Here is a 9,597-nt window from a genome sequence, read left to right on the forward strand (position 1 = left end):
CAGTTCTGTGAGCTGTTTTGCTTTTTCTGTGGACCAATGTTCCAGACAGGTTCCATCATCGGACACAGACGGAGACGGGTCACGTGACAACAGTCAGCCTTTAGTTCTTTATTACAGGAGGATCTGGTTTATACAGACACGTATCTGCAAAATACTAAAAAGTCTATGAACCCAAAGTACTAAAAAGTCTACATCCACGCACACGCGTGTATTAAGTGTTTATACATACGTGTGCGCGTACGTGCACACTGTATATTCATCTAATAACTGTTAGTTTCTAAAACAGCAAAGTAGAGTCACTGAGGCACGGCTTCACCTCCTTTACACCGAGGTTTCCCTGAGCAGGTGTGATGAACTGTTGCAGAAGGAAAAGCATGGAACATGTTAATAACCGGACACTAAAACACTCAGGTTTATTGTCTGACGGCATCAGTGTCTCTGGTTGCATCTGTCTGAGGAGCATTGTGAAACCAGGAGCAGTGTAAATGAGGGGGGGGGACAGTGAGTGGATGCTGCATTCATCAAACACACAATAGTCAGAAGAGAAGAGGAAGAACAGAAGCCCGTGTTCCTCAGTGTTGGTGTGGAGACGCCTGTTTGGAGGAGCAGGAAGCAGGCTGGACTCTTCCAGCTGGCTTTAATGCCACTTCTCTTCTGAGAACCTCCCAGCAGCTTTCTCTCCACCATCTTTTTACGCTGAAGCTTTTTGATCATTTCAGGTCAGATGTTCTTGGACTGAGGTTAAACATGTTTGTTCTTGTGCTCGGAGCGAACTGACGATCCTCTAAAGTCAGGCATCCTAAAGGTGGATTTCCTGAGGCGTGGAGGCTTTAAAGTGGCGCTTTTACCCACTTGTCCTCGTTCTGTTGGAAACTTGATCCAAAAACCTTTCTGGAGCTTCATGTTCTGCTTTTTTGAAGGAATGAAATGGTTTCATCAGCGCTGCCGGGGGCTGAGCAGGCTTCATGAATCTGAAGCTCTGAGATCCTTTAAAGATCTCCTGGAATCAGCAGATGGGGGTTTGATCCAAAACTGTAAGAATCAGTCAAGCTATCAAATCTTGACTCAGTCCAAGCGTGAACCAGTCCATCCAGAGCTGATTATGGCTCAGCCAGGAGGAAAGCACGGCCTGGGGGGGTTCATATGGAGCAGGCACACTCTGGCTCTATTGCTACTGAAAACAGCCCTTCAGCACAGCAGCCTGGAATACAGTTCTGGAGAACACCTGTTCCCAACAGAACCTGTTTAAAACGGGACCAGTAAAGATGCCCGGCGTGACCACGACCACGGGGAGAAAGGGGGGGGGGGGGGGGGGGGGGGGGGCAGAGACAGGCGGTAACGCCGCTGCCCACCGATTCACCTGGAAACAACAAAAACCCCAGCAGCTTGGACCCAATATGGCAGCGTGTTCCTCAGAAACGCTCCTCAAACTCTCCCCACAGCTTCATTGCTAAACAGGATTTGGGTTTTTTTGTCCGTGCTAAATGGAAAGTGTTTGTCCTTTGGTGGTCCAACAGGACCACGATTTGGATGGATGGATGATTTGATGTTATTGAGAATAAAAACAGCTGAAAATGGAAGCGGAGATGTTTCAGAGCACCAGAGTTCAGAAAGAGTTTCTATTCAAACACCGCCTGTTGGGAATGATGAATGGATGGATTTCTATTTAAGACTTATTTAGACTAATTTTAACATCCTTTATGCCAGTTCCATAGAGCGTGCGCACACACACACTAGCAAAGATGATATCCAAACAGCCAAATAAATGGGAGTCAAAAGAAATCATTTAAAGCTCATATGTCAGAGTCAAGGTCGAGGGTTTTCTATGGCCCCCGGGATGATATTGATTTATTATTAGAACCGGCCCACAGGCCGCAGATGTTTTACACAGGCCAATACTACATTTCCCACAATGCAACGGTGACCGTCTGAGCGGGAGGTGGCTGGGAAACCTGGGTGTCTTCTGTGTGGAGAAAGGGTGGCGGTAATGAAAGAATATCATCTGAGACGGCATCATGAAACTAAACACGCGGACAAAGACAAGAATATGGACATGGAACAAAAGCTACAGAAGGTTGAGGAATTAAAACCAGGCCTCAAATCTGGACAGGCTCTGTTCAGAAAAGCCAAATCTCAAAGCGAGGCTGCTGTCAAGGCCAGTTTGATTCTGGCAGAAGAGATCGCTCAGTCAGCCCGGCCATTTCCAGAGGGGGATTCCATCAAACACTGCATGCTTAAAGTTTGTGAGCAAGTTTGCCCAGAGAAAAGGCAACTCTTTTTAAACGGGAGCCTGAGCAGAAACACCATTGTTGTCCCTCAATCTAAAAGAGCAGCTGGAGAAAAAGGGGAAAGATTTCATGGCATCTTCCCTGGCTGTGGATGAGAGCCCCGACATTAGAGGGGACTCCAGCCTCAACGTGACAGAGGAGTTCCTGGCATTACGTCCTGTGCACGGCACAACCACAGGACAGGATTTGTATGAAGAGGTGTCAAGATGTGGAAATGAGATGGAGCTGCCTCGGGAAAAACTGGTGGGTTGGACAACAGACGGAGCAGCTGCCATGTGTGGACACAGGAGTGGACTGGTGGCCAAGATACGGGAGAAGATGCAGGAGGAAAACGTTACGGCTGAACTGACAGCTCATCATTGCATCATACACCTGGAATCGTTGTGTGCTGAAGCCCTGAACATGGAACATGGAATGTTCACCATCACGCACGCAGGGAACTTTATCAGAGCCGAAGGTTTAATTCAGCGCCAGTTCAAGGCGTTTCTGAGCCAGTGGCAAACGCAGCGTGGTGATTTGCCCCATCACACTGAGGTGCGATGGCTAAGCCAGGGAAAGGTGCTGCAGAGATGTTTCCAGCTTCCTGAGGAGATCGGATGTTCTTGGACAGCAAAGGGAAAGACACAACTCAACTCCCAGACCAAAGGTTCTTGTGTGAAACGGCTTTTCTGTGGGACATTCCGAGTCATCTGAATGCAATGAAGCTGCAGCTGCAGGGTCGGGGTGGTGTCCCCTGATATGTACAGTACAGTGAAGGCCTTTAGAACCAAACGCACTGTGTGGGAGGCACAGATGCACAAGGAAACTTGAGCCACTTTCCCAGCTGCCAGACCCTGAAAGAGAAGCTCTCTACCAGTGTGTTCCCGAGCACAGTTTGCTGATTAAATGAGTGTTCTCGCCGCTGACTTCCCACGCCGAGTCACTGACTTAAAAGCACCAAAAAGCAGGTTTGAACTGCTCAGCCGTCCGTTTGAGGTTGAGGTGGAAAGCTCAGCACCAAAGCTCCAAATGGAGGTGATTGAGCTCCAATGCAGTGATGCCCTGAAGGCAACACATGGGGCAGTGGGTGCTGCGGAGTTTGCCCGTTTCCTCCCCACACACATCCAGGCTGCTCCAACGTTGCCTGCGTTGGGCAGCACAGACCTGCGGGAACAACTGCTTTCTTGATGAAGCTGAACAAACATCACACAGAAGTGGACTTCCTGCTGAACACCTTCACTCAATTGTGAGGAGCTTTCCCCCGTTTGGGACCTTCTCTGGTTCCTGACCAAGCATCAATAAGGTGTGTGTGTGTGTGTTCTTGTATTACTGGATTTGTGAGGACAACACATTGACAAACGACCTCATGTGTGAGGACATTTTCTCTTGTGAGGACATTTTCCATGGTCCTCACAAAGAAAACCCTGTAAATTGCATTCCAGTGCCCCTAGTGACTGATCTGTATAAGTTACAGAAATTGCCCTCATTGCAATATTAAAACCTGAAATGTGTTTTCTCATCAATCTTCTGGAGTGCCCCCAATTGAACACATTCCAGTACTGCAATCGGAATCGATTTTTGCAGACGACCAATTTTGTGATTGGCTGAGACAGGATCTTTTTTGATTGGTCACTGAAATCACATGATCATGTCATGTGATTCTGATAAGCAGTCTGTTAAACAGGAAGTAGCTCAAATTCTACAGCCTGTAGAAACTAAAACAATGAACAAATTTAGACTTTTAAGTAGTTTTCTGACAAATCTGGTTTTTACTTTTTTTTGAAGATTCTGTTTTTTATTTGTCATAGGAAATTCTATCTATCTATCTATCTATCTATCTATCTATCTATCTATCTATCTATCTATCTATCTATCTATATCCAATATGCAGTATTCATCTATATGTTTTTAAATTCACCTTTATCGTGTAGGTGAGTTCAGGTTTTCATTCCCCAAATGTGATTTAAAACATTCAGTCTTCTATGAAGCACTTTCTTTGGCCTTTAACTCAGCAGCACTAGACAGATTAAAATGACAGGAGGTGCTGGACTAATATACTCTGGGCAGGCTTTGTGTTCCCAGGGAGATATATATATATACAGTGAGAGTAAAAAGTATTTGATCCCTTTCTGATTTTGTTGGTTTGTCCAATAATAAAGACATGATCATTCTATACTTTTAATGGTAGATGTATTCTAACATGGAGAGACAGAATATCAAAAAGAAAATCCAGAAAATAACTTTAAAGAATTTATTTTAATTTATTTGTTTTTCATTGAGGGTAATAAGTATTTGATCCTTCTATCCAAAAGCACTTAATATTTGGTGGCAAAGCCATTGTTTGCAAGCACAGCGGTCAAACGTTTGTTGTAGTTAACCATAAGGTTAGCACACATATCAGGGGGAATTTTGGCCCACTCTTCTTTGCAGATCCTCTCTAAATCATTAAGGTTGGTGGGCTGTCGCTTGGCAACTCGGACCTTCAGCTCTCTCCATAGATTTTCAATTGGATTGAGGTCCGGAGACTGGCTGGGCCACTCCATGACCTTAATATGGTTCTTCTTGAGCCACTCCTTTGTTGCCTTTGCTGTATGCTTTGGGTCGTTGTCATGTTGGAAGACCCAGCCACGGCCCATTTTCAGCTTCCTAGCAGAGGGGAGGAGGTTGTCCCTCAGCACTGCACGGTACATGGCTCCGTCCATCTTCCCAGCGATGCGGTGAAGTAGCCCTGTGCCCTTGGCAGAGAAACACCCCCAAAACATAATGTTTCCACCTCCATGCTTGACGGTGGGCACAGTGTTCCTGGGATCATAGGCAGCATTTTTTCTTCCTCCACACATGATGAGTAGAGTTTAGGCCAGATAGTTCAATTTTGGTCTTCTGACCACAGAACCTTCTCCCAATCACTTTGTGCATCTTTGAGGTGATCATTGGCATACTTTAGGCGAGCCTCCACATGTGCCTTCTTAAGCAGGGGTACCTTTCGGGCACTGCAGGATTTTAATCCATTGTGGCGCAAAGTGTTGCCAATTGTTTTCCTGGTGACTTTGGTCCCAGCTGCCTGGAGGTCATTCACTAACTCCTGCTGTGTGGTCGCAGGCCGATTTCTCACTGTTCTCATGATAATTGCCACCCCACGAGGTGAAATCTTCTGTGGAGCACCAGACCGAGGTCTATTGATGGTCATGTTATACTTCTTAAATTTTCTCACAATTGCACCAATAGTTGTTACTTTAAAACCCAGCAATTTGCTAATGTTTTTGTAGCCTATTCCCGATTTATGCAGGTCAACAATCCTGTCTCTGAGGTCCTGAGAGAGTTCTTTGGTCTTACCCATGGTGTAGAGTTTGGAATCTGTCTGATTGTCTGATTCTGTGAACAGTTGTCTTACATACAGGTGATTAGTTAGACCTGGTGTCTTCAATTCAGGTAACAAGTTGTTTGGGAGCGTCTAACTGGTCTGTGAAAGCCAGAACTCCTAATGCATACTAGGGGATCAAATACTTATTTCCCTCAATGATATTCCCTCAAAATAAATTCTTAAAGTTATTTTTCTTGATTTTCTTTTTGATATTCTGTCTCTCCATGTTAGAATACATCTACCATTCAAAGTATAAAAATGATCATGTCTTTATTAGTGGACAAACCAACAAAATCAGCAAGGGATCAAATACTTTTACTCTCACTGGTGTGTGTATATATATATATATATATATTAGTTTTCTCCCTGGGAACACAAAGCTTGCCCAGAGCTGTATATTAGTCCAGTCATTTTAATCTGTCTAGATAAAATATATTGAGAAGAAATCAGAAAAAAAATTCCTAGCGACCTGAAGGCCTCACATTCACATTTTTGCCATCCTTTAGCCTTTGGAACTTCTGAGGGTGCTGAAATCTGGCAGGATGTTTACTGGGACACCATTGATAAAGATACTATACTTTCAGCAGCTCATTTGAAAGTGTTGGGGAAAAATGGGAAAAAAAAAAATAGGTGAACACCCTGACCTTTGCCCTTAGCCACTGTGTACAGCTGAGGCTCAGCACATCTCTCAGGCACTAACAAGTTATAGAATTTGAAGTTTCATCTTAGAAGCATCTGGGGCCAAATGAAGCAAAACTGGATATTCTGTAGACTAACCATGGTGCACAGCCCTCTTTGTGCTTGTGTAGTGGGTCTGAAATAGCCACATATAGTTTGTTATGTTAACAGACACCCCCTCTTTTTCATGTTAATATTTGAACCTTTATACGGTTTTGCAGAATCATTGCCACTTGCACCAGTAGAGGGTGCTTATAACACCAGTGGGTCCAAGCAAACAGTCTATGCTATGCTTTGCTCTGCGCCTGTGCAACGAATAAAATACACTGCGCAGCAGTAGCGTGAGCTGACCAACTTCGTGTCGTGTGTTTGGATCCACAGGTATGTAAATGTACTATTTGTACAGTTCTTTTCAGTTAAACTATGTAGCTGCATAGAAGCGAAGTCATGAAGGGAAGCTAAGCACTGTAAGATGTTGAAATATGTACTTTATCGTCGTGGTTTGTTATCGGGCATTCCCGTCAGCAAAAGGTTTAGTTTAAACAAGAGTGAGTGTATATGTGTGTGTGTGCGTAGTTCCGACCATAAAAGTTACTGGTGACTAGTTATTGTTTGTTAGTACTATTCTGAGAGTAATTGGTATGGTACTTGCCATGTTGTGTATATGAATGTGAACATTCAAGCGCATGTGCAAAGAATAAAATACACTGCGCAGCAGTAGCGTGAGCTGACAACTCCTTGTGTCGTGTGTTTGGATCCACAGGTAGTTATACCGTAGCTCAGCCGCTCAGCGCCCGCCGCCTGAGTGGCTCATGCTGCCGGACCAGAGACCCCTAGCTCTGGCGCCGGTAACACTTGACTCTCCCTTAGTATATTTACAGTTGAGTAATATCAGGATGCTATTTGAGGAGGCCTCAATGAAGTCAGATACTGAAAATAGATAGTGAAAATGTAACTATCCAGGCCATAGTTTTTTGCTGCAAATTAAAATATATGTATTTTTACTCACCTCCCGGATGCGTCCCTGGTGAGGTGTTCAATCAATCTTTATTTATATAGCATCTGTTACAATCAAAATTGTTCTATGCGCTTTACAGAATAAGCTGCCGGTAGAGTCGAGTTCTAAACCAGTCTAGTGCTGTCCCTTTACCACAGACACAGACTATAGCACATGGGGGGTAATGGGGAGCAGCTAGAAACAATCAGGAGTCGATTGGACTGGTGACACATAAGGAAGGGCAAGTGCCCTGAAATGAGAGGGAGAGTTAGTTTCAAAATAAAATAGGTCACAAAGTCACAAACCAGCATGGAGAAAGGACAAAAAAGCCAACTTAACCCACAGGTGTGACAGTCGATGACTTCCTTTGCTGCTTGCTTTGACTTTATGCGCATGAACTGGTCCAAAGGTGCCACTTCAAGACGATTTCTAGATGCTGTTTTGATATGATTCATTAAACTAAATCCTCTTCTCACAATCTGCACTGGAAGCTGAAATGTAGCACAAATATCCACAAGCTGTGAGATCTCCTTAGCTCCTCACATCTAAGTGTTGCAGCAACCATATCTGAGAATGTGTTGATTGACCCCTGTTTAAGTTTGCTTCATTATGTACTTGAATTCAGAATATTGACTGTTAATGTCCTCCATAGACTGCGGCTGGTGGAGAATGGCCTCATACTTCTTTGCCAGTGATGGCAATGTCTGCTGATCCATAGTCAAAACTGATGTCTGAGCTCAGTGCTTCAATGTCAAATGCAGACCCCTCCTTTAATTCATCCTCTGGAAACGAGCATCCATGTGATCACAGAGCTTGGTAATGAAAGAGTAATCTCACCAGTATTAGACAATCAGCTGATGAGGTCCCCATTGCCTCTTTGATACGGTCACTGTACATCCTTCTCCCTCAAGTATTGGGAAGGCAACTTCTCAATTTTCGCTCTAGCAAAGCAGTGTCCTCCATCACAGTCAGGTTGCGTCGTTGTAAAGTGAGGCAGAGTTGTGCCAGCTCGCCCAAAACAGCTCCCAGAGCAGTGACAGTAACCTTGAACTTTGAATCACTCAGTTTTTGTAGCAGTACTTTAGCTAACCTGCACGGCGAGTAAAGGCAGGGCACATACGCAAACACTGTCAATGCTGATTGGCTGCGTAGCGTAAGTGAACTGTATCGTATTATTGGCTGGACACCTGTCGCTCATTGAGTTACGTTGCGAAATGGTACAGAAAATAATATTACTGGTCTAATTAACTAGATTATATCAGTTCTAAAATTATATATAAATTAATACGTTTCTGTTGAATTTTATTTGTGCGCTGCATAGATTTTCTGAGTATGTGCAAGCAGTGCGCGATTGCGCAAGTGCGCAGCTTAGAGGGAACATTGCCGAACAGGCTTTCTCAATTCACAAACTACTGGGAGACAAATGAGTCTAATCTATCTGACTACATCAGAAAAATGTGAGAGAAACAAAAGCAAGATCATGAAACTGATCATGGACGACTACGACGACACCAAGGAAACGGCTTAAGGAATCAGGTGGAAATGATTCAGAGTCTTCGGACTACTCGGAAGAGAGTGATGAGGTGGATGTGGAAACTGTGATGGCTCACATAATTGGTCATCGATAGAATCAAAGAAGATGCCAGAAAGCACTCATGAATTCACGAAATTCCCAGGATGGTTTTAGATTGCAGCCAGTGGCCTCCCAAGTGGCCTTCTGGATGCCGTAGCTGGGTTTTGGACTGCACCCACTTTTTTTTCTTTGTATAAACTATTAGTTGTCCCCCTTCCTGCTCCCTGGGTAGGACTATATTCCTCCGATGCTGAAGCGGGAAAAACGCAGCTAAAAGGAGCCAAGGAACGAGAAGAAAAAAGGGAAGCACAGACAGAAATAAGCTGCCTGATAGCCGCAGAAAGACTTTAAACTTGAACTAAGTAAAAAGACCATGTCACAGGTGGCGCAGACCTCGTTATGGACTCTGTAGTAAGGGAGCTGCAGAGCCACTTGGATGAAGGAGTGAGGACTCAGCTTGTGTTGTTGGGAAGCTCCATGCCAAACCTCTTGAAGTTGAACACGTTTACATCAAGAACATTGATCAATATGTCGAGGTTCTGCTTGGCATGTTCTATGTCCCTTTTAATTTCTCGGTCTATGTGAAAGTAAAGCTTCTTGTTCATCAATGTTCGGGGGTTAGGCTCTGAGCTGAGGAAATCCTCAGAATTAAGTGAATTAAAATCAGCCATAAAATGAAGACCCCGCCGTACTACTACATCGTCTATATTGTTTCTGTACA

This window comes from Takifugu rubripes, unplaced genomic scaffold (assembly GCF_901000725.2).
Source record: "Takifugu rubripes unplaced genomic scaffold, fTakRub1.2, whole genome shotgun sequence".
NCBI lineage: Eukaryota > Metazoa > Chordata > Actinopteri > Tetraodontiformes > Tetraodontidae > Takifugu > Takifugu rubripes.